Here is a 26,438-nt window from a genome sequence, read left to right as displayed (position 1 = left end):
AGTAGGATGAACTCTAAAGATTGTTCAAACAACTGATTAATTCTGTTTGCTGGTTTGAGTAACACGTTACTAATATTCGATATTCAAATAAATACTATTATCTTATCGAGCTTATATAGTGAAGGAAATACAATGCATTATTTTGATACATTTCAAGTGTAATGTAAATTATTCGAGGGAATAATTAACTGTTTAGGTTATTCCTTTTAACCCTGGGTTATTCTTTCGATTAAATTACATCTTATCGCTCTAGTTACTGGGATCGGACATGCAGAATTTGTTTGTTTTTAAGGGAATTGGATATATAATTTCTACAAAATATAGAGACAGTCTCTTCTAAGATGTTTTTCTTACATATTTTATCAGACTGATAAACTGACAGCCAAATCATATTTTTTTCTGTAAGAATAATATATTTTTGGGGCGTAATAAGAATAGGGTAACTTTACAATTTGTCTAAAGTACTGATTAATTCTGTTAGCTGCTATTAATTAAATATTTTGTAACAATAGATACAATTAATTGTATCGAGTCTAGGCAGTGAAGGAACTATTTGACTGCAATTCGTATTTTGATGCATTTCAGATTTTGAAAATTCAAATGAAACACCCAAATTGTAGTTTGGTACAAACAGCTGTTGGCTACATGTCAAAGCATTGCAAATTTGCAGTATTGCAATCAAGCATGTTTTGCAGCCTTAAGTTATACAATAACTAAAGTGACTTGTCACGTTCTGAGTTCATCACATATGCTACCTTGTGATACTCTTCAGGAATGATGGTCCTGCCTAGATTTGAATGCTACGTTCACCTCCTTTTTCAACATTTCTTAAAATATTAAGAGAGAGAGAGAGAGAGAGAGAGAGAGAGAGAGAGAGAGAGAGAGAGAGAGAGAGAGAGAGAGAGAGAGAGAGAGAGAGAGAGAATACATTTTTTTTCTGGAACAGAGATTATAGTCAAAATGTTATGTTCCAGGATATATTACAGAGGTGGGAAATGGATTGTTACCGTTTAACATAGATATTGAAGGGTGCATATGAATGTGTAGATTCTGTTACGAGTGTTCATTTATTAGTCTGCTCGCATAGCAATTTGGAAAAGTTTGGGGTTGAAAAATCAGAAAAGTAGTTCATGGTATTTCATCCATCTCATCATAAGACCATCTGTGTTAGGTATACATTTATTGTATCTTTGTTCTATTTTTATATCATTGTATTCAAAAGAAGGATACGATTAAATAATGATTTTGGAAAATCCTCGTTCCAATAGTCCTGCCAAATGTATTGTTCCGCAGTGGGTGTGTCATTTCATTAATCACCACGCCAGATATGGGAATTTATCCCTAGATTTGAGAATTTATCCCTACATTTGGGAATGTATCTCTAGATTTGGGGATTTTGGATGACTGGTGACGATATTCTTTACATATTTTTATGAAGAAGAAACAGAGAGGAGTAAACCTTTATATTGTTGCAATTGGTTTACTTATAATAACATGAAGTATAGCGAGTAATTTCTATATAAGAAGAAAATATATTTCTGGAAATGGGAATTTTGGGTGGTTTTGGGAATTTTTTATCACGAGTTAAGGATTTTTAGACTAATCCATCTGGCCACACTGCCACTCACCGTCACGGGGAAGAAACTCAGTCCAGATAAACCTCCACGTGCTTCTTTATTTTATGTATTTCAAACGTTACGTATATTTCCCGAAGGTTAGTACCAACAATTTAGATACCAGCTCAGGTACGTTAAAGTAGCTTAAGGATTATTTTCGAATGAAATACTTGTATATTGGCAATTTTACTCCTTTTTGGGTTGCAGTCGTAGGCCAAGACATTTTACCAATGGTGTAACTCAGGTCAAAATCATTATCTATTGCACAAGTCCAATTCTAGTGTATAATGAGCATTACTTTAAATAGGTTATAGAACTTTTAAATTATCACAGAGGCATTTGGTGTAAATTATTCTTCAATAATGTTTCCCTTTTTATTTCGAATTTTAAAACGAAATTTGACTTAGCTTGGAGTATTTCCTGGTATTTTGACAAAATTTCATTTAATTGTAAGGTACCATTAATTTTGTCTGCCACTGTCTTGTGTTAGAGATCTCGAAGCTAATTTAGTTCGTTGGGACAGACTGCAAAATAGGCATTTCATAAAGGAAACGCCACCTAACCAAGGTTCCTCACCTAACCTAACCTAGGAGCCATATCCTTACCTACCAGGGGGTGGTGTATATCCCCACACTGACTACCCTTAGACTCCCTTGTATTTAGCTTACCCCAGCGTACTACATGCATCCCGAGATTTCTTGCTTGAACCGGGAAGGGTATATTGGGCACGCTGTTTCCTTATTTCCTTTCCTCATAGGGGTATTGTTGAATCCATGTCACTTCGTGTCGAGTCATCTCGTACTCAAATTGCAGTGCTGTTGAGTGTCTAAGTACGTATATTATCAAATGCCTACCATGGAAAATGGCAGTTATCTTAGTGAGCAAGTCCATTAGGAGTCAGAGCTAATCAAATATTTATATGAAGTGCATTTACGAGATAACATTGAATATCAACAAACGGGACATGCTGTACGGCGGTACGAGGTTACGAGCATGTGATGCACGCTGTCATTGTAAACATTGAGTTGAAACGACATGAAAATAGAAAATAATGAGGAGAAACATAACTAAAGTATGCACGTTACCGTAATTCCATCTAACACTTAATTATTCACTAACAGGTCTTTGCTTCACCGTGGCTCGCTTGGCTCGCAAATAAACTTTGTTATTACTCCTCTGTTTTGCCAAGAGGTATGTGTTGCTGTATACGTACGCATTAACCTTGTATTTTTCTGGACAAAAATTTTGTGGCAACCTCCTATACAGTACCCAACGGCTTGTATCAAGGGATTTTTTGGGTACAAGGTGACCTGATCCCTTATTTACCCTGTTGGGTTCCTTTGGCTTATAGGATCCTGTCTTCTAACTGGGTTTGTGCTTAGCTAGTAGGCTAGTGATGTTAATCTCCACAGTGTTCTTTTTCAGATCTTGATTAAACTCAATTAGCATAGACTGAATGACATCTTATTTGGTTATCATGATGCTCTAAACTTTGATAAATGTATGAAAATAAGAATTATTGCTTGGTAATACCCAAGTAAACTAATATTAGGTAGATATACTTATGTTTCCAGACAAATTCACAAACCGTGTATTTTCCAACGTGCTATAGTGTTTGGTAAAATTAAGGAATGGTGCAACAGACAGTTTGTTGAAATTAAGACCTACCTATAATGTATTTTGTGGTGTTTTGAACATTTTTGGTGATTCCTGGCGGAAATCCTCAGTTATTGAGTGGTGATGGGTCGACTACCATAACTGAAAAGCTAAGGCGTTGCACTAGGTACCCTCATCAATTTCATTGAAACACCTTGAAATACAGTGTACTTATCTAATTGTGTTGATATATAATTAACTTTTTCAAGTTTATTTCCATCAGTCATTGCCATAAAAAAGTCGTCTTAATAAAAAAAATTCCATAATCAAAGCCAAATAACAGTAATGTAACACTTAAAATATTGGAGCTTTTGTTTGCCAGGACTTCCAGACAACACAGAAAACGTGATTTTCATTCTATTTTATATCAAGTTGTTGGTACTTCGTAGCAATGTTCATTGTATTACAAATGCCCACCTTACTTATTCAGGCTAATGATTTATTGGTTTCTGCTCTGTGGTATTCTTGTTTCGCTTGCAACTAAACGTTATCCGAATGCTCCTCTGTTCTGGCAATTGATACGTGGATGTGCTGTGCATGCCATCCCTGTGGGTCACTATTAAAGCATTTTAAGATCCTATAATTTATTCCACATTACTCAACTAATTTTTACTTCCATAACTCGCTTCACGCTTCTAAATTTTATTTTATTGTTCATCTGTTCGAGCAAGCGGTGAATAATTGAGGTGTGCATGCCAGTCATGTGGATCATTATGAGGATATTGTTTACTTATAGATGAGTAACAATAGCTATATACTGAATGGGAAACATTTTCAATATAAATAACTTACTGAAATACGTGTAATTACACAATTTCAAAAATAGAATGCACTTCCCATTTGGATATGTTACAGTACTTGATGGTAGGCTAGTCATGCTGGAACTGAAAGGGATGGTGGATAAAATGGCTTTTTTGGGCTGGGGCCATGTCGTCCTGATGGAAGGTTCCTATTGGTAGCTTTCTAAGGGATATTTGGCTACATTGATATTCGCAGAGAATTAACCTTTAGGTCTCAGAATTCTAATTCCTGGCACGAATATCCTTAAAATTTTCCTTAAGGATATCGCATAATATCAGGGGACATATATCTTGATACGACACATAGCAATCTTCACCCTGAATAGCGTTTTTGTTTCGAGGGGGAAGAGTGGCGAAAATAGAAGTGGAGCCGTTATCAAGGTAACCTTCCTCCTCTACTATTGCGAGTATGCAAGATGGCGCTTATTCCTTGTAGCATTGAGCATGGTGCTACAGATATAGTAGGTTTGGGAGGGATCTTGCCTAGGCCTTTTTTATGGCAAAGGAGGGCGGGTCCATCAGGATGACATGGCTATCTCACCCTAAAATAGATTTTTCGCTTCGCTCAAAATCCGGTTTTTGGGCTCAGGCCATGTCATCCTGATGGAAATTTACCAGAGAATTACTAGAAAGTACTGTATCTGTGGATTTTCATAGGTTCCTTAACCTTGGGACAGATTTTCCTATGGTCATCCAGACCGTTGAGACATATGATGTTACCGTTATACGTCATTACCATTAATCATATGCCATGTTAGGGCTTCCTGCCCCCTGCAGGGAAGAGTCATACTAGACAGTAGGAAAGGGGTCTCAAGGTTTGCATATACTGTATGATCAAACATAGTATCAACTAGATATACAAGTCTCTCACAGTTTGTATATTATTGTTGGAACAAAAGTATCAACTTTATTTATTGTCCGTACATACAATAATATGAGGTATACTTAGGTAAGTAAGAGAAACTCTGGCTATACTTTCGTGTTAATTATGGGGTGAAATAAGACTCAATTACACATTGACATTTATTCACGAAAAAAATGACTAAGATAGAATAGCATGTGTAATATATACTTATATATTAGGAGAATCATACATATATATACAACTTGATACAAAAAAAATTTCTACCTGAAAGGGAAATGAATTGTGCCACTATGAAATTTGAACATTTAATAAGATTTTCTATTATAGTTTTCTGTAATTGTTGGATGTTATCAACACTGTGTAAAGTACACATGGCACAAGTATTATTTGTATAATTCTACGCCTGAGGTTTTTGAACAGTCACTTCAAAGGTATTGCACTGGAAGGTGTCCACACCCTTACACCATAATTGAGTTGCACTCAATTCACTGTTCATCGCAGCACTAGGCGACAGGTTTTAATACACTACCTGCCGCCACCACATAATGCTTCAACTCATGCACTTGCTTTGCATAATGTTTGTAGAACACTCTGGATGATGACTTCCATCCAGTGTATGAGCGAAGACGCTCGAAGTCCATATACTGAAAAAAGTTGTGATGAAGCAATTTTTCTTGGATCATGACCTGCGGGTGTACTGTTAGGATCTGCTCTGCGAATAAAGTAGGTGAGCTTCGCCCTCAGTTGTTTTAGGGATAAGTTTGATCCTGAAGTTCTCCTTTAAAGAGCTGTCCTCCCTTGAAGTCTGGAGTTCTTCGAAGATGGACCTTTAGACATTCTACTGGACACAGAGAGACATCTTCCTTCAGAGGGCAGATTCTCCAGGGACCCCATCTCTTAGTGGGTAGCTCGTTCTTAGCGAGAAAGGTTGGATCAGGAAAGAGATTCAGTTCTCCCACTTCTGTGAACTGAATATGGCCTTCGTTTCTAGATAGGGCCACTATTTCACTAACTCTAGCCCCTGAGGCTATAGCGGACAGGAAAATAATTTTTGAGTTAGATCTTTGAGAGAGCAATCTTCATTGATCACTGTTGAAGCATAATGTAAGACCTTGTCCAAGGACCATGAAATGGACTTTGTAGGAGCTGCAGGCTTGAGTCTAGCTCATGCCTTCAGGATCTTGTTAAAGATTTCGTACGACAGGTCTACTTGAAAGGCATATAGAAGAGGTCTAGTCAGCGCCGACTTCCCCATAGTTATCGTGTTGGCTGCCTGGCCTTGTTCATGAAGGTGGATAAAGAAGGCCAGACAGAAGTCTATTGAGATTTCTTTCGGTCCTTTTGCTTTGACGAAAGCAACCCACTTTTTCCAAGACGATTCATATTGTCTTCTGGTTGACTTGGACTTATATTCTTCTAAGAAGTCTATGCTGCCTTTTGAGATCCCAAATCTTTTCTTAACTGCTGGGGCGAGAAAATGATGAGATGAAGGTTTTGGGTTCTCTGTGATGAAGCGAAGACATTTGACTTCCGCACTTGTTGAGATAGTGCTGGGTTCGGTAGAGGGACCAGCCTCAGCTTCAGTTCTATTACCAGAGGGAACCAGTTGCTCTTGAGCCACTTGGGAGCCACTAGAGCTGGCGTTCGTCGGAAGGATCTCAGCCTTTTGAGGACCTTCAGTAGGAGATTGGTCGGAGGGAACAGGTAAATCCGGTTCCATCTGTTCCAGTCAAGGGGCATGGCGTCCGTCGCTTCCGCTAGAAGGTCTTCGTATGGGGCTACATATCGAGGTAGTTTCTTGTTGTCGCGAAGAGGTCGATCTGCAGTTTCGGGACTTTGTAAGATGGAGGAGAATGAGTCTGCGTTTAGGGACCATTATGACTATCGGCTTGAGCCTGGATAGAGCGTCTGCTGTCACATTGCGGAACCCTTGAAGGTGAACTGCTGATAGGTGCCATTTCTTCTTGTCCGCTAGATGGAAGATGGCTAATATCACATGGTTGATATGGGGAGATCTCGAGCTTTGTCTATTCAGACACTTCATTATCACTTTGCTGTCCAGGATCAGCCTGATGTGGGCTGATCTGCAAGGAGAGAGTATTTTCAATGTCAAAATGACTGCTATGGCCTCCAAAATGTTGATGTGAAAGGTTTTGAACAGAGAAGACTAAGTCCCTTGGACTTTCCTTTGATGGGAGTGACCTCCTCATCCTTCTGTCGAGGCATCTGTGTGGATGGTTATCGATGGTGGAGGTGGTTGTAAGGGCACAGTCCTCTTTAGGTTCTTGGCCTTTGACCACGGCGTGAGAAGTGATCGTAGTAAGGTCGGTATCGGTCTTCTTTGATCTCTTCGAGCGTTTGATGCGTATCCTCTTCAGACTCCTGACGCATCTTTTAATTGTGCTTTTAGCACTGAGTCTGTCACTGCTGCAAACTGGAGAGAGCCCAGTACTCTTTCCTGTTGACGTCTTGAGATCCTGTTGAATTTCAGTAGTCTCTTGACAGGTCCTGCAATCTCTCCCCTCTTCCCTGGGGGAATGGAGAGACGGTGTGACTTCAAGTTCCAAAATGGATTCCCGGCCATTGAAACTCCTGAGCTGGAGAAAGTCGAGACTTCTTTATGTTGATCTTGAATCCCAGATGTTCCAGGAACTGAATCACTTTTTTGGATGTTTGCAGACAATCCGTCCTGGATGCTGTCCACTCCAGCCAGTTGTCCAGGTACGCTGCTACCTGAACGCCTTCTAGGCGTAGTTGTTGAACGACTGCGTCTGCAAGTTTCGTGAAGATCCTTGGGGCTATGTTTAGTCCGAAGGGCATAGCTCTGAAGACGTACTTTTTCTTCTATAGCCTGAATCCTAGGTAGGAGGAGAGGGGGCGGTTGACTGAAATATGCCAGTAAGCATCTGCCAGGTCTATTGAGACTGTGTACACCCCTTTTGGTACCAGGGTCCTTATGTGCTGAAGGGTTAACATCATGAACTTGCTGTTCTCGATGAACTTGTTGAATGGCGACAAGTCCAGAATGACTCCTTCTTGGGAACACAAGACAACCTTATCTGGAATTTGATGGACTTTGCCCTCCTTATTACCCGCTTACTCAATAGTTCTCGGGTATATTCTTCCAGTAAGGGGTTGGAGTGTTGGCAGAATTGTGGAAATGATGGTGGAGCCTCGCTCCAGCTCCATCCAAGTCCGTTCTTGTTTAGGCTGTGGGCCTAAGGATCGAAGGTCCAACGATCTTGACATTGTTGGAGCCTCCCTCCTACCTGAAGCATCTCATTACTACTTTAGTCCGGAGGATTTACCTCCCTGACTGCGTCCTCCCCTATCTCGTGAGGGGTGTTATGAGGAGCCCCATCAGGAGCCTCTACCTTTGGGATGAAAGGTAGTGATCTGCCTCTCAAACCCAGGGTTGAATGCTGGTGACTGGGCAACCAGCTTTTGAGGCACCATCTGGAAAGTGGTTTGCGGTTGAGCAACCACTTGGAGCACCGCGGTCATGGTGACTGTGGGATGTTGTTGCTGGGTGGGCCGATAAGGTAGTCTAGGTCTCTTGGTCTTCCTCTTAGGTTAAAGACCTGCATCTGGGGAAGTCTTCCGTTTGGATAACATGCCCCACTTCTGGAGAAGGTTCCTATTCTCCGTGGTGGCTTTGTCAACTACCCCCTTGACCACTTCATTTGGGAAGAGGTCTTTGGTCCAGATGTTGGAAGCTATCAGCTTCCTAGGTTCGAGTTTTACCGTTGCCGGAACAAACACGAATTCTCTGCATGCTCTTCTGGCTTTCATAAAGCTGTACAGGTCCTTTACCAAGGTAGCCATGTGCATCTTGGCCATGACCATGTTCATGTCTGGGGTGCTCTTTAAGCCTGCGCACATCCCCATACAGTTCTGTAGGGATAGGGATGCCGCTAGTCTTTCTTTCATCTCTTGCTCCCTACGTAAGAGAAAGTCTGACAGCTTTGGGAGATTCTCGTTGAACTGTTGTCCAGCGATATCTGCCTCCAACTTCCCACCTGAGAAGTGAAGGTAGACTTCTTTCCAATCCTTATCCTCCATGGGCAGGGGTCTACACTCTTCCAGTGTAGGACAAGGTTTGCCTGCCTCTATTGCCTTGACAACGGCTTTAAAAGCCTTCGATGTAAAGGGAAGGCTATTGAAGCTGGAGCAAGAAAGGTAGGATGTTTCTTGCTCAGGGCAAACACCTTAGAGTTTGTGTAGTCCACTTTCTTAAGGCTGCTCGACAAGAGAGCCTGTTCCTTGTCATGGTCAAATACCATGACCTCCTTGGGTTCCGTATCTTCCTTCGACGCTGGCTCCTGCTTCAGTCGAATGAAGCAGTCTGGGTAAGCATTGAAGCTTGGCCAGAACTGAATGTCATCAAGAGGGACGGCTCCCATCTTCTCCGAAATGTAGAGTTTGCCATTGGTGATCGGCATAAACTCCGCATATCTCCAGGGATTAGTTTTGGAGCAGGGTGGGAGGTCCTGGACTCTGAGTCTCTTGTGTGACCTACGGGAGACGGAGAGTCAAGCTTCACGGAGCGCTCTCTCAAGTTTCGCTTCCCTAGCTTCACCTTGCTTGCGAATGCTCTCCATTAGAGCCGTAAGATTGGCCAGTGCCTGTCTCATGTCGTCTGATGGAGGGGCAGATGATGTTGAGGGTAACAGCTCCAGTGCCGTCACAGACGGAAGGGACTCCGACTTGACTTCATCATCTTCCACGGGAGGTAGTGTAGACTCCTCCTCTTGATCATCCTTAAGAAGATCCTTTTCGGTGTCCGTGGACACCTCAGATATCCTTTCGACGGCAATCTGGATGCAGGGTATTTCAGGTCGTGCCTGTGGTATGACAGCTTCAATACCCGCCTTAGGGAACAGCAAGATGCGTATCCTTTCATTAGGAAGGTACAGTTCCGTAGAGTTATTTTGGAACCCTCGTACCCATCTACGCAGCTTTGCTCGTGCTGCATCCCTCGACTCCGCTGACTTGGGGTTGTCGAAACCATCGGTCACCAAGGTCCCATATGCTGCAGTCTTGGGGGTCCCAGTACCATAGGGTTTCTTAAGTGATGGTGCAGGGGGCATGAAACCTGCACCCTTTGTGGCCACAAAAGTCCTTACTCCAGTGGTTGCAGAAGATGATATCACACTTCACTAGGTCCTACTGTAACGAGAGGAAAATTAAATAAGTATGCGGTTGCTTATCTCACATGATAAACAATTTATGTAAAATATTAATATTAATATTTTAACCATTATAGCTTAGGATAGTCAAGCTAGAAAGGAACTAGGAAAGACACATACTTGTGTTTCCTGTCCAGCCAATTGCTGTGACCTTCCCCAAAATTAAAGCCATAGAGTTTTCCTATTCAGGAAACCCAAGAGAAGGGTTCTAACCCCTAGGGGTAGATAAGTGTATCTGAACACTGACCCTTCTTAAGGTCTTTGATATTGTGGGGTAAATTGTTAACAGATTAACTCTCAGTGTATTGAAAGAAATCTTTTCTTTCGATATAAGATTGGTCTCAACAATAGACTGTGCAAGGATACACAGGGTATGTTGGAAAATAACTACTGTATAATATATACTATAGTTTTCTGTCTGCAGTTTAATCTATACTGCAAATATACTGGCTACTGTATAATCATATACTGTAGTTCAGCTGGCATGTTGCCGGCTAGGCTAGCACCTCGCGGCACGATCCACCTGCTGGTTAGTACCTCGTGGCACGATCCACCTGCTGGTTAGTACCTGGCGTCACCGGCGCAGCCGGCGATATTACCTGCTTGCATGTCACTGGCTGGGTTAGTACCTGCCGGCACTGGCCCAGCTGGCATGCAGTCAGCATGTCGCTAGCTGGGTTAGTACTTGCCGGCACTAGCTGACAGAGAGAGAGAAAGCATGAAGTGAAGGGCTACCTTATTAAATGTTAGCAATAAATAAGGGTGTACTGTAAGTACTTAATCTTACTGCCTTCCTCTGGAATGAGCGTTCAAATGGAAGGGGAGAATGTATCATTCAAGCTTCCATCCAACCACAAAAACCGTTGCCGGTAAGTGCCGGCTTCGGGGATGGGGATGGCAATCCAAGAGAGGACTGAAGAACACTTAACAGTAGAGGGGTCTCCCACCGGCAGCCGTCACAACCTTTCCCGGAGCCTTGAGTCTATAAGGGAAAGACTGACTGACTATACAGCTGCTTATGTAGGAGCCCGGCCGGCACCACAACCTACCCGGCAAGCGGTGAGATTGTAGGCCGACGGCCACAGGGTTGCAATGGCTAGGCCATCGCTAAAGGACAGAGGGGGAAAGGGTCTTGCATTAAGTGTGAAAGAAGGCGGCAAGGTTGCCGCCACTACCACACAAGGGAGAAACTCTGTTTCAGTATCGGCGCCATCCTAGGCAGCAGAAGAATATCTTTTCTTCAGCCTAGGGTCTGCCGAAACAGTGTTAGGAGAGGGCGGCAGGATTGCCGCCACTTCCAAACGGGAGAAACTTCGTTTCAGTATCGGCGCCAGCCTAAGCGGCAGAAGAATATCTTTTCTTCAGCCTAGGGTCTGCCGAAACAGGACTAGTCTTCTAGACCGCAGGGGAGAATGTGGCGGCATCATACTACCACTTCAGGTGTGGCCTAGGGAGGCATAGCCTCCTATGCCGGCAGCTATAAGCCGGCAGGGGAGTGACTACGTGCCCTGCTGCTCAGCTGCCGGCAGAAAGACTGAATACTCTGAGGTTCTGTCGAAAACCAATGCCGGGATACTCGCCGGCAAGGGTGGGAGACAGAAAACACTAGCCTAGTCAAGCCGGAGTGACTACTCTATGGCGAGACCAAGATAGGGTTGTCGCCTATGGCGGCACTCAGAGGGAAGGAGGGATTACCCTTACGTCTCCACAGGATACGAGTATCGAGTTATATAAATAATTCTAGGAGATATCTATCTCCCTTTGAATTGGTAAAACTATACACGAGGTAAACTGGGAACATGTATGAAAGTATACTGAAACGCGTAGGCTAGGTAGTCTACCGCGGGGCGAGATTTCGGTTAACTAAATCGCCGAAACTCTTAACGTATACGATCGACATAAGGAAGAGGAAAAATTATGCATAACCAGTATAATTGTGCCTAAATAGCTTTTATAATATATTAAAGTTATAACAACCGGGAACGTCGTTCTGTTAACTGAATAACACATGCGGTGATCGGCCAAGCTCCGAACACATAAAATTACTCTAATTTCTCTGTGCAGCAGGAGCTAAAGATTATACACTGTAAAGAATAAATACTCAACTTTCCAGAGGCAGAAGCAGCTGGAGATTGCATGATTAATCCTCCGATAATCAATCACAACGTTAGAGCTACAGGGAAAACCACCGTGCGAATTCGCTACAAAAATAGGAATAAGCGCCATCTTGGATACTTGTAATAGTACGGGAGAAAGATTACCTTGATAACGGCTCCCCTTCTATTTTCGCCACTCTTCCCCCTCGAAACGGAAACGCTATTCAGGGTGAAGATTGCTATGTGTTGTATCAAGATATATGTCCCCTGATATTATGCGATATCCTTAAGGAAAATTTTAAGGATATTCGTGCCAGGAGTTAGAATTCTGGACACCTAAAGGTTAATTCTCTGAGAATATCACTGTAGCCAGATATCCCTTAGAAAGCTACCAATGGGAACCTTCAATCAGGACGACATGGCTATCTCACCCAAAAATAGATTTTTAAATATTAAACTTAGCCGGTGAATATATAATAGCTGACGTCTCCGACGGCTCGACAGATTCCAAAAACTCGCGAGCGATCGCCGTGAAGGTTGCGGGTGTGACCACCAGCGCCGACTATCGGCCAGATACCGCATATACTTGTCAATTTCTCCAGTTCTTCTCTGTTGGTCTTGTCGACAAGTTGGTTCCGCTCGCTTTATGACCTCGAGTCTTCGACCGAATTGGTGAAGTACTTGGTTTTGGTTTTATTGCTTTCGCCGTGTTGGATTATTCAATACTATCTTCAAAAGAAATGCTTTTGAAAGGAGAGGAAAAGTGTTTTGCCCTTGCTTTTTTTTTTAATCTCTGGTTTTTCCATAGAGAAAAAATGGCCGACCCTTCCCTCAGTGTACGGAAGTGTGTTAAAGGCTTTTAGTAATTATTTTATCACTTTATAAATTATTGTTGATATTTATAGATTTACCTCTATATATTTTATGTTTTATAGCTCACCCGCCTTTATTAGGCCTCTTCGATTAGCTTTCCATTTATACTAAACATCAAGATGAATTTTATGTTTTTGTTTATATGCGGCCTTTACCTATTCTTTGTAGGCGGTCCTAACTTGGAAAACGAAGTTAAACAACGTTGAGCCCATTCAACCTTTATTTTTGTTTAGTTTAAAACTGTTGCTCTGTAAGAGTGATGAGATGAATATTTTTTAGAAAATATTTTAAGAAATATATTCTTTGAATAGTCCGTGCTGTTTTTTCAAAGATGAACTAACGTTTGGTTTATTTATGCTACGCAGTTTGTGCTCTATCGTTACGATAGAGAAAGAGAGACTCACGGTTTCACTTTGCAGAAAGAGTAAATCGATTTTGACGTTTTGTTCATTCTTCTTTCAAACTGAATTGTTTTAGATACTAATTTAAAGGAACTTGTTAATTTTAAATTTTTAGTCCTTTCAGTTTTTTCCTTTAGTCAAATAACCTGTTATTGACGAAGGGTGAGTGGGCCATTCTCTTGTGAGTGACAAGAGAGAGAGAAAGAGAGAACGATCCGATCTTTATTCTCGTCCCAAGTCTCTGTACAAGGTGTTTGGGAGCGAGTAACGTTGTTCTCGATTCAGTTTTTTACTCTCGTCCCAAGTCTCTGTACGGGGAGAGAGGATAAAACGTTTTAGTTTTTATTCTCGTCCCAAGGCACTGTACGGTGAGAGACTGAAAACGTAGTCCTTAGTGAACTAGTGTTTAGTCTCCTCCCCAGTCACTGATCTTTTTAACTTTATATATTTCCGTTTTATTCGATATATATGTATATGTTTATTGATTTTTGCATGTGTGTTTCATTTTGTACTAATGTGCTTACATTATACGACTCATTTCGCAATTCTAACCTTTTGATGTAAGGGAGAATTGCGTGCTTCAGGTAGAAATCAGTTTTATTCATGTCTAATGTGAAATTATTAAAAAATGCGATATCAGTGAAGTAAGTGCAAAAAAACATGTTCTGTGTTGCGGAGGGTTCATTTGTTCGAGCTTGTCACTTGCCTAGTCCGAGACCTCTTTCAGGCTCCCCTGCACCAGGGAGAAGGAATGTTGTAGGACCTAAGGGAGTGAGGAGTGTAAACCAACGAACAGACGTTCCCTCAAAGGTATCAGACGTTGCTCGGCAAGCACGTCCTTGCCATAAGACAGGAGAGACGAAGTTTCTCCTCGTCTTCCGATGATTCGTCTCTTTAAAAGCCTGGGCGTAAAGTTTCGAGACGGTTGAAACGTTTATTAGTTCCTTCAGAACAAGTTCAACGTCCTAGCGGTAGTCATAATAAGAGTCCCGTTCATAGCGATGACGTTCATGTACAGACGTTTCTGCCACAGACTCGACGTGACGTTGAGCGGTAGACACCGTAGACACAACGTGACATCGAGTGTCAGTCACCGTAGTCTCGATATAGCATCGACCAGCAGTCACTGCTGTTTACTACGTGACGTTTGAACGTCAGCCACCTCAGTCACAGGTTGATCCGATGTTAAGTGTTTTGCAAGATATGCTGTTAAAGCTTTCTTCTTCAATAGAAGCTTTCGATCCTGTTCCTGTGCGAAAGGATCCTTTGCTTTTTGTACGTCACGGTTCTGGGATACGTGATTCGGGTCTTCAACCTTCTAGACGAGCTTTGTTACGCCACGCTGACGTTATCCCTAGTGACAGCTTTGCTGTTAAACGAAATGCGGAGCATAAATCTCGATGTAACTTTGATCGCTTTGAACGTAAGCCACCGCAGTCACAGCGTGACGTTGAGCTGCAGACACCGCAGACACGACGTGACCTTGAGCGGTAGACACCGTAGACATGACGTGACGTCGAGGGTCAGTCATCGTAGTCACGATATAGCATCGAACAGCAGTCACCGCTGTTACTACGGGACGTTTGAATGTCAGTTACTTCTGTCACGACGTGTAGTAGAATAACATTCTCTGCAGTCACAACGTGACATCGACCCTCCAACTTTAACTTATGTTCATATACAAGTTGATGTAGCTTGTCGGGCTTTTCCTTCACGTCATTCTGAATATAAACTCCTTCTCGCAAGACTTTAGATTTATCAGATGATGTGCCTTCTGAAGAAGTTGATGACCCCCTTTCAACTAATGTACCTTTGGGGAGTCATTCAGAAGAGGAGTAACCTAGGGTGGTCCAACAATCCCTTGTATTTTAATTATGAATTTCTTTAGTGAAATTTTGTCCTACTCTTTTTGTAACGGCTGCTCCGCCGTCTGAGTTTATTCTTGGCATGACTTTCTTCGACTCCTACATTTACGAAGTCAGTTCTCTCTTGTTCTTCCAAGAGGGCCATGCTCTTACTGGGAGACTGGTTGGAATCCAGGAGAAGTTTAGGAAAGTCTGCTTTTGCTTTTCCTCCTTAATTAGCTTCTCGCTCGGGCATCTGGTGTGACCCAGGAGAAGCTCGAGGAGTTCTCGGCTTGGGAGTACCTGCCTCTGCCCAGGGAGACTTCTTAAGCCTTGTGGACTCTCCTCGTCGTCTAGCCATGAGACGCTCCAAGATTTTATGGTCGGCTTCAGAGCTAGACCATCTCCTGTTAGGAGTTTTTTCGAGCGTTTGAAGTTTTTATTTGTTGGATTGGTCCCTGGGAGCCTTAAGTAAGAAGGTCTCTCCAGCTGTCAATGTATTGCTGTACAATTATGTCATGCATGAACAAGGCTATCAGGGATGGCTCCAATGATCTGGCAGCCACGTTCACTGCAGGAACAAGGCTATCAGGGATGGCTCCAATGATCTGGCAGCCACGTTCACTGCAGGAGTACTTAAGATGTAAGTGCGCTCAATGTGTTCATTGTCAAGACAAACTTCACGATGAAGACTACCAAATCTGTCTTGGCAGCAGTAAGGGAAGGCGACTGGATGGTCTCTCTCGACCTTCAGGATGCATACTTCCACATCCCGATTCATCCAAACTTTCAACATCTGAGGTTTGTGGACGGGAAGGTAATGTACCAATTTCGAGCACTGTACTTCGGCCTCATTCCTGCTCCTCTTGTTTTTACAAGGCCCTTGCAAAATGTAGCAAGCTTTCTACATTTTTTGAGGATTCAGAGCCTCCCTTTATTTTGACGACTGGCTAATCAGGGCGTCGTCATTAAATCGCTGTCTGGAGAGCCTCTAATGGACATTAGACCTAACCAAGGAGCTAGGTCTCATAGTGAACGTAGAGAAGTCGTAACTTACAGTACCCCATCCCAGACTTCTTTATTTGGGAATGGAGATACAGTGTCGGATTTTTCGGGCCTTTTCGTCTCCCACAAGAATGGAACAAGCTCTGTTAAAAGTCCTTCACTTGCAAGAGAAAAACAGTTGCTCTGTAAGAGTTTGAACTAGCCTCGTGGGAACTCTTTCATCGCTGGAGTAGTTTATCTCTCTGGGGAGACTCAACCTTTGCCCTCTCCAATTTCACCTAAACCATTGGAACAAGGAGAAGGGCTTAGAGAGTATCTCTTTCCCAATCTCCAACTCAGTCTAGACATGTCTGACTTGGTGGGACAGCAACATCAGACTTCGAGAAGGTCTTTCTCTTGCGATCAAGAACCCAAACCATGTGTTGTATTCAGATGCATCGGATTTGGGTTAGGGAGCTCCACTGGACAGTCTGGAATGCTCGGGTCTTTGGTCCACGGATCAGAAGGAACTCCATTTAAGGCAAGTAACATCCCTCCTTTGGTGAGATTTGTGCAAGGAAAAATGAATGTCTTGGCGGACTGCCTCAGCAGAAGAGGACAAGTCATCTCCATGGAGTGGACGTTGCACAAGACTGTGTGCGAGAAGCTATGGATGACATGGGGTCAACCCACCATAGATCTTTTTGCGACTTCACTGACAGAGAGGCTCTCGACTTACTGCTTTCCAGTTCCAGATCCAGAGGCAGCCCACATAGACGCTTTCCTGCTGGACTGGTCTCACCTGGACGTTTATGCCTTTCCACCTTTCAAGATCCTAAACAAGGTGCTGCAGAAGTTCACCTCTCACGAAGGGACCAGGTTGATGTTGGTTGCTCCACGCTGGCCCGCGAGAGAGTGGTTCACAGAGGTACTTCTATGGCTGGTAGACGTTCCAAGAAGTCTGCCGTTGCGGATGGATCTCTTGCGACAGCCTCACGTAAAGAGATTTCATCAAAGCCTCCCCACGCTTCGTCTAACTGCCTTCAGACTATCGAAAGACTCTTGAGCTCGAGGGTTTTCGAAGGAGGCAGCTAGAGCGATCGCGAGGGCTAGAAGATCCTCTACCATCAGGATCTATCAGTCGAAATGGGAGGTATTTAGAGACTGGTGCAAGTCCTCCTCTATTTCCTCTTCCAAGTGCCTCTGTGGCGCAGATTGCGGATTTTCTGCTTTATCTGAGAAACGGTCGCTCCCTCTCTGCATCCACCATTAAAGGCTACAGAAGCATGTTAGCTTCTGTTTTCAGGCATAGGGGTTTGGATCTTTCTAATAACAAAGATCTCCAAGACCTGCTTAAGTCTTTCGAGACTTCCAAGGAGCGTCATATTTCGACTCCTGCTTGGAACTTGGACGTGGTCCTACGGTTCCTTATGTCAAACAGGTTTGAACCATTAAATTCAGCCTCCCTGAAGGATCTTTCCCTCAAGACTTTTTTTTGGTGTGCTTGGCTTCGGCTAAAGGGTTAGTGAGATACATGCTTTTAGCAAGAACATCGGCTTCTCCACTAATAAAGCAGTATGCGCTCTTCAACTTGGTTTTTTGGCCAAGAATGGACTTCCGTCTCGTCCTTGGCCTAAATCATTTGATATCCCCAGTCTTTCTGAGATTGTGGGGAATGAGGTTGAAAGAGTGCTGTGCCCCATTAGAGCTCTTAAATTTTTATTTATCCAGAGCTAAACCGCTACGAGGTTGTTCAGAGGCTTTATGGTGCTCCGTTAAAAAGCCCTCTTTGCCCATGTCTAAGAATGCGTGGTCTTATTTTATTAGACTTTTGATTCGGGAGGCACACTCTCATTTAAGTGAGAAGGATCGTATTTTACTTAAAGTCAAGGCTCATGAAGTCAGAGCGATAGCAACTTCATTAGCGTTTAAGCAAAATAGATCCATTAAAAGTATTATGGACGCGACCTTTTGGAGAGGCAAGTCGGTATTCGCTTCATATTACTTGAAAGATGTCCAGACTCTTTATGAGGACTGCTACACTGGGACCATTCGTAGCAGCGAGTGCAGTAGTGGGTGAAGGCTCTACCACTACATTCCCTTAATCCCAATATCGTTTTAATCTACTCTTGAAATTTTTATTCTTATTTTGGGTTGTACGGGAGACTAAGAAGTCTTTCGCAATCTTTTTGATTTGGCGGGTGGTCAAAATGTTGTTTCTTGAGAGCGCCCAGATTAAGGGTATTGATGAGGTCCTGTTATAGGGGTGTTGGCCCTGGATATAACAGCTCCTGGGAGTCTTTCAGCATCCTGAGAGGATGGCTGGGCTTCGTGAGGAAAGCAGACTAATGAGGCAAAGTAATCATCAGAGTCAGCTTCCTTACCAGGTACCTATACTTAAGTTGGTTTTTTATGAAATAATTGTCAAAAAACTCTTGAGCATATACGCCTTTATTGTATTAATACTGGTCTCTACCCACCACCATGGGTGTGAATCAGCTATTATATATTCACCGGCTAAGTTTAATATTTAAAAATGATATTTTGATTATAAAATAAATTTTTGAATATACTTACCCGGTGAATATATAAATTAAAGGCCCTCCCTTCCTCCCCGATAGAGACCCAGCGGACTGAGAAGAACTGGAGAAATTGACAAGTATATGCGGTATCTGGCCGATAGTCGGCGCTGGTGGTCACACCCGCAACCTTCACGGCGATTGCTCGCGAGTTTTTGGAATTTGTCGAGCCGTCGGAGACGTCAGCTATTATATATTCACCGGGTAAGTATATTCAAAAACTTATTTTATAATCAAAATATCATTTTTCGCTTCGCTCAAAATCCGTTTTGTAGAACAATATCTCAGAACTTTTACATCATTTTTTGGAATCTCAGAACTTTTACATCATTTTTTGGAATCTCGTAATCCGTTAAAAAGAAAAACATCTGATGAATGTCATTGCAAAACCAGAGAGCTCCCCAAAGCGATTGAAAGCATTGCATGCCCAATAATTAACCATTAGTGTCCCAACGGTAAGCAATGGACTTAAACTCTGAAATAGTGTTTACTGTACATTTTAATCGATTTATACTCATGTCCTTTCTCCTATTAATCATAAAGAAAAATATGCGAAAATAACCAACACCCATCCTTTTTTATATAGCAAATTTGTTTTGCTAGAAATTAATGTATCATGTATTAACCTTATATTATTAGTGGTGTGCTATATTTTAAAAATATTCTACTGGTAATTTGTTTAGTATATCAGATACTTGAAAACAAGCAGAATAGGTATGACATTTTTTATGCAAGCCTAAACCATCCAATAAGGGTTAAATATTGATAACAACTCCAAGGTTATGGAGGACCCAGTTGAGTAGATAATTTAGGGTGGGGTTGAGCATATACTGAATGCATTGCACTAATCAAGAAAAGGAGACATCCATAAGTTTTGTCTTAATCTTGAACATCAGCTTTCATTGCTCATGCAATATTGCTAAAAAAAATGTTTGGTTGCGAGGTTCTTCAATTTCCAACGCTGGTTCAATGCGATCGGACACTTCACCAAATTTTCGGTGACTTTCAGATCTCAGAGCCTCAAGCATCTGCTTCATTAATGCTCTTTCTTACACAATATGATGGAAGAGTAACCTAGAACCATTCTCCTCTTGGGTACAGGCTATGAGATCTTACTAGCATGAGTGCGAGATTAACTAGTGCATTGCCATTTTCTATTTCATCTATATGGGATCATTCCAAATGTTCATGCCCTGTAAGGCAGGTTGCCTCACGCTTGGCCATCATTACTGGCATTTTCCAGGGGTATTAGCTGTACACCGCGATCAGATACCTTACAGTTGTTTTATATGGTTTGGAAGTCTGCGATCGCCTACTGTGACGGGGAAATTTGTGAATGTCGTCCGCAATTGGGAAGTCAAGGAATGTCTATGGTAATTTGGAACTCTATGATCGTCTGTCACAATCTAAAACTCACCTTTTGTGTACAGTAATCGGGAACAAAATTATTTTTTTCAGAGGTCGGGTACTTAACTGTCCTGTACAGTAATCAGGAAACTTGTGATACGTTACAGATTGGGAATCATGTGATATGAAACCAGATGATATGCAACAATGATTTGAGTTTACACTCGTGTCTCGAGGGTTAATCACCTTTCATCCACCAGGGAAACTACTTTAGCTGTTCCAATTACCTGGTCATTTCCAAATATACCATAGAAAAGTATGAGGAAAGAATTGCTGATGCATGGTACCACCAATCTGGCATAGTTGCTCAAGACTTGGTCCAATCCCTCTTGTTGTATCGTGGGAAGAGTAGCAATGTACTGTACTGAAAACCCGACCACAGGAAGGATATTCTGTATGGAGTACAGGAGCTTGACGTTTCCAGTATTAGTTTTCATGTGATTGAACACACATGCTGCTGGTCTGGATGCTGGCAGAAGCCCTTGTTCTTTTCCTGCCCAGGGATGTTCCTGGTATGTTTCAGTGATATCATCGCTCAAGACCTTCCATCTCATAGATACTATTAATCAATCTAGATCTTCCCACACTCATTACTTGAGTTTTCTTAGTTGCCAAAGTTTCCATCAGTGATGCACTTGAATTATTGGAACAGGCTATTTCTCAGTTCTCATCTCAGCACTCGCATGTACTGAGAGGCTACAACATGCACACTCGGTTGCCGACAAGGATTCTCTACAACTAAGGTCTCGTGTATTTCTTCAGGAAGAGGGCACCAGAGAGGACTATCATTAGGCCTGCTTAGTACGGGAGTTCTAACTTTGACTAATGGAATTCCATACATTGTAATGATTTATAGCATCTTGGTTTTTGGGCTTTTCGCAGACACCCTCCCCCAATTGATAAAAGTAGAGGACTCCATACTGACAATAGGGACCCTAGATGGAACAAAGGCACTTAGTCCCGACATCCGAGTCCTCCATCATGGAACCCACTTCAGTGACTAGCTTCCATGTTTATTGAAGTTTGCTGTCAAAGCCCAAGTACATGGAAGCTCCCTGATTTCATCTGATCAAACACCAAGAATAAAGCCTTCTTTATGCACCATTCTGTTACCCCATGGATCATTTGAAACCCAGAGAAAAGGAATATTATTACCTCCCACTTTGCCAGATAAGGGAGTGAAGATAGTCAAGTTCCTTATGGAATGCATTGGAATTACAGTTACATCCCCGCTCTCACAGAAGGAACAACAGTTACATCCCAGTTTTCACAGAAGGAACATCAGGACAGTAATTGTGGTAGAAGGCGCTAACAGGTCTCCCCCTCCTCCAATCAGTTACGTCTAATGGCCCATGCCTTTCCAGGATAATAATTTCTAGATCCTCGTCAGCATTTAGCAAGCACTGAAAGAATCCAACTTTTCCTTCCGTTCACCCACGACTTGACCTTCCAGGAAGGATAGGAAGAAAAGCAGAAAGAATTATACAATTCATTGACTTCCTGCAGCCTATATGTGTGATTACATTCGGGTCAGTACTGCATTCCAAGCCGGACACTAGCCACTTGTTGAGATACTACAAACAGGCCCTTCGGCCGGAAGTTTAGACCATGCTAGAGAAGAATGCTTTTTAAGGGGTCCCAGAAGTGTTTTCAGGCTTCTACAGTATTATTTCTTGTATAAAAGACCTTTGTAGGCTGGAGACTAGTCATCAGTCTCTCAGCCTTGAACGAGTTTGTCCAACAAACCCTGTACTAGATCGAGATTGCTCAGATGGTCAGGCAGGCCGTCAGACAGCAGGACTCGATATCATTAGACCTCAAAGATGCATTCTTCCAGAACCCCGTTCACCCATCTTCAGGAAGTACCAGAAATCTACGTTAAGCGAAAATAAATAACAGTTCAAGGTGCTGTACTTCGGCCTGTCCATGGCACCTCGGGTGTTCACGTGGATCTTCACCTTCTCCTCCGAGACAGGCTTCTCGCCTTTTGGCAAGATCTTGGGATTGGTAAATTATGAGAAGTTGCACCTGGAACCTTCTCAAGAGAAGGAATATCTAGGGATGAAAATCATGACCAAACTAGGTGAAGTTTTCCCGTCCGAGGAACGAATAGAGAGATTAAGAGAGGTAGCTCAATCTTTTCTCTCGCTTGGCAAGTTGCCAGGAGATCTTGCCAAAGACTGCTGGGAGACCCAACTCCTCTAGAAAAGTTGGATCCCAACGGCCGTCTGCGCATTCGTTCTTTACAGGGACAGCTGAAGACCTTTTGGTCTCGGCACCTTGGTATGGTAGGTTTAGAGCAGAAGAGAGACTTGAGTTGGTGGGTGTCAAACACCAACTTGAGGGGGAGTAGTACTTCCCTTTCACCACACCTCTGCCAACTAGCTGTGGAAATCCTCAGATGGTTGGAAAACATCTCTGTAGCCCCTTTTAACCTCTTTAATCTCTGGTAAAAAAGAATGTACTGGTGGACAATCAGAGGACTAAAATAGTAGGCTCCGAATGGTCTTTGAAACAGACAGACAACAAAGTTTTGCCTTTGTGGGGTTTGCCGACAATCTACCTGTATGCGACATCTATAAACCGGAAACTTCCAGTGTACTGCTCCCCAATACTGGTTCCCAAGGCAGTTGGACAAAACATCTTCCAACAGACTCTGGATAGAATAGACGTCTACACATCCCCTCTTCTGCCTCGTTAAAAGGCTCCTAAACAGGGTCAGGGCATTGTAAGGTCTCTCAATAACCCTGGTAGTCCATCTGTGGCAACATGTAGAATGATTCCCAAACCTTCTGCATATGCTCACAGAGGCACTGAGAGAGCTCCCACCACTTTCCGATCTACTCGGACAACCAAATGTGGAAATCTCCAATCAAGCAATTCCATCACTTCATCTATACCTTTAGGCTTATCCTGCAACTCCTCACAAAGATAGGCTTTTTGGGACGGTTGCGAAGAGAATGGCAGGATACCTCCGGGAGTCGTCTCCGTCGGTATATCAGGTTAAGTTTTTGTGGTTGGTGTCGTGGATGGGGGTCCCCTCCTCTCAGTCCCACTATGCCAACAATAGCGGAGATCTTGTTATACTACGGGAAGGAAAAACTTTGTTCATTGTGAACGGTGAAAGGCTATAGCTTGGCCTTAAGCCTTGTTTTTTTAGCTGAACGGAAATAACATTTCTTACTTGGCGAAATTCTCTCTCCTCATGTGGAAATTCGAGCTTGCCTGCCCTCAGTCGGAAGTCAAACCACCACTTTGGAATATAGTTGAAGTGCTATGCTCGCTGAAAGTAGCACCCTATGAACCTCCTCATCAAGCATCGGATTGTGACTTGGCCCTTAAGACGGTTTTTTAGCCCTGGCCTCTGCCGTGAGTGTTAGCGAGCTACATGGTCTGTCTTATGACATCGCCCATTCAAGGGCATGGGGCAAGTGACACTCCAATTTCGTCTCTTAGTTTATAGCTAAATCTCAAAATCCGGCTGGAGTTCTAGATTTGGGCCTTCCAAATTGAGAGTCACAATTCCGTAACAGATGACCCAGACCAACTGTTACTCTGTCCTGTGAGGGTGCCGAGGAAATGCCTAAAAAAGGCCTCCACAGCAGGCCCTCAGATGGTCCCGCCATCAACACCCCCCCCCCCACCCTGAAAGTCCTGCCGCTATTGCAAAGCAACGGTTGTTTATTAGTGCAGGCATGAGCAGGTTGATTGGTCTACTCTCGCCACTAATTAGAGGTTAGTTACACCTCTCAAAAGTTTTAATAGCCAGTTCCAGCCATCACTGAAATAATCCTATGTAAAGAGTTCCAGGTTTGTATTGTTAGGAAAAATACAAATTATTCCAGATTTGTAATTTTGTTTGATGCTAAATAAGAATAGTAATTTCAATTAGACAATGATAGGTCAGTCAAGGGACAAAGGCAGAATAGGGCAGACAATGGTGGATGAAGGTAGGGTTATATAATTTAGTTAAAAACAGTAACGTTGAATAAGCCCATCATGAACTAATCTAGAGGCATGTGATAGATTTTTCCTTAGTTTAAGGTAATGTAAGTAAGATTATGAAGATGGGTAGAAGAAGCTGTTTCATTGATTGAGGTAAACCATAAAATCCACATGGATAGATTATGATAGGATAGTTAGCTTTACCTCATAGAGGCTTTATACAATATATAATGAAAATATAGTACTTATATTATCTCAATTATGAGATTGATACATTTGCTTGATAAATTTAGAAAGTTTTAGTTGGTTTTTATGTTCTTAGAGTGAAGACATCTAATTATTCATTTGCACAGCACCATACTCTTGTATATAAAGTAATAATTTTACACCAGGAATTGTTACCGTGTCAGTAAATCCTACTTTTACCTAGAATTTATACATACCTTTTCTATAGCTATTTTATGAGTATTGTGTGTTTAGCCAGGTATCATCTGTGGAGTAAGGTAGAATGTTTTATTCAGGGAATTGTGATTTATTGAGTATCTTTTGAAGAAAATTAAATGTTAAGGGGAGTTTTGTTTGTCAGTGGATTACAAGTGGTCGGTTATTCAATTATTGTAGTGAAGTACAGTATTTTTGTTAGGATTTAGGAGGTAATACTTTTCCACTTTATCAGATATACTTTGTTGAAATATTTACCATTCTAACTATGGATATACTATATCTAGTTTGTCATTATTTCTACGATTTTATATTTAATACATCAGAATATTTTATTTTCTTTATAGTTTACCATGCAGATCATTTACTGAGAAGTATAGTCTCGATATTGAAGTGCACAATAAAAATTTGATTAAGACTGATTTATTTGTACAATTAACATCTTTTTATTTTTCAGATAGAATAATGAAAAGGGAAGAAAATATTTATAGGCTCCTGCTCAAAAAGAGGATATTAAACTGCAAATTTTTTGAAGTATCATGAAATATTCCTATAGACATGAAGATGAAGAATGGCAGCGAATAATCAGGGATTTACTCAAGAAAAATATCCAGTATGTCTCCGAGGAAGAAAAAATAAGTTTTTAATTTCTGATTGGAAAAAGAGACCCGGCGAATCATCTCAACTGAAGCGGCCAGTCGATCTTCAAACTTTCCTGGAGTATTAGATTTGTTGAGATTTTAGGGTGTTGTGTGTTACAATTGTCGCTCAATTTATATTTCATAGGTTCAGTAGCAATCACTAATTGAAGGTGAAAAGAAAAAGTCAAGTTACAGTAAATATTTCTTATAAATATTTACAACAACGATATTACCATAATATTTTAAGTTTTATCAACATGTTTATTTCTAGTGAATTTAATTATTAAAGCTATTAACTTTTACTCGGTCTAGCAGCCAGTATATTACTTGCTCAAAATCTTTACTAAGTCAGTTCATATAAAGCTAATTTTATGTAGGTTTTAATTCTAAGCATCCATGTAATACTATTTTTTCTAGTAAATTTTAAATACTCAAAATTTCACTTTAAAATTACGTCCAGATCAACATTTATGAGGATTATTTACTTAGTAATTGAGATTCCAATCACAGTTTCCTAATCAATATTTGGTATTAAACAAACAAAATCATTTATTTGTTGCCTGCAAACTTGTTACCCAATAGGAATATACGGAATGATATGGATTCGTATTACCTCTTAGAAATATTTACCCAGAATTAATGTGTGTTATGTCGAATGGATTGGGTTTTATAATTATTATTGTAAAATTGTTTGAAAAATGAAGACATTGAACATTCAAAACCAATGAGAACTAAGAAATGTAAAAGAAGAAGGATTTTTCCTTAGAAATTTGCAGCTCAAGTTTTCAATTTTCATTAACTAGCTGTTAAATCAAATATCAATTTTCTCTGAATCTATACATAGATCATTTCATTTGTAGGATTTTGTAAATTACTGTAAACAAGTTATCTGAATGTGTGACTGGAAGGAAATTATTGTTATTCACATTTTTAGCATTTGATTCAAATTCATTCTACATTCTGTACATAAATTGCATGTGAATATAACCAACTAATTATATTAACTATGAATATTTTATTTTTGTCTATATTTTTAATTTCATCTCTTTCAAGACTGTTCTCTTAATCATTTGCAACTGTTATTTGATTTTTTTAAGCAAT

The 26,438-nt window shown here is 41.6% G+C and overlaps 1 long non-coding RNA gene across 1 annotated transcript; it reads left to right on the top strand.

The window, feature by feature from the left end:
- Positions 1–1,629: 1,629 nt before the first annotated feature.
- LOC137654733 (uncharacterized) lies at positions 1,630–26,257 on the top strand. The gene is made up of 2 exons (XR_011046704.1): positions 1,630–1,714; positions 25,154–26,257. It is a non-coding gene; the product is annotated as an uncharacterized lncRNA (long non-coding RNA).
- Positions 26,258–26,438: the final 181 nt, after the last annotated feature.

The sequence above is a fragment of the Palaemon carinicauda genome, chromosome 15 (assembly GCF_036898095.1).
Source record: "Palaemon carinicauda isolate YSFRI2023 chromosome 15, ASM3689809v2, whole genome shotgun sequence".
In the NCBI taxonomy this organism is placed as follows: Eukaryota; Metazoa; Arthropoda; class Malacostraca; order Decapoda; family Palaemonidae; genus Palaemon; species Palaemon carinicauda.
Note: the sequence above shows the minus strand (reverse complement) of the source record. Positions and strands in the feature narration are given on the sequence as shown.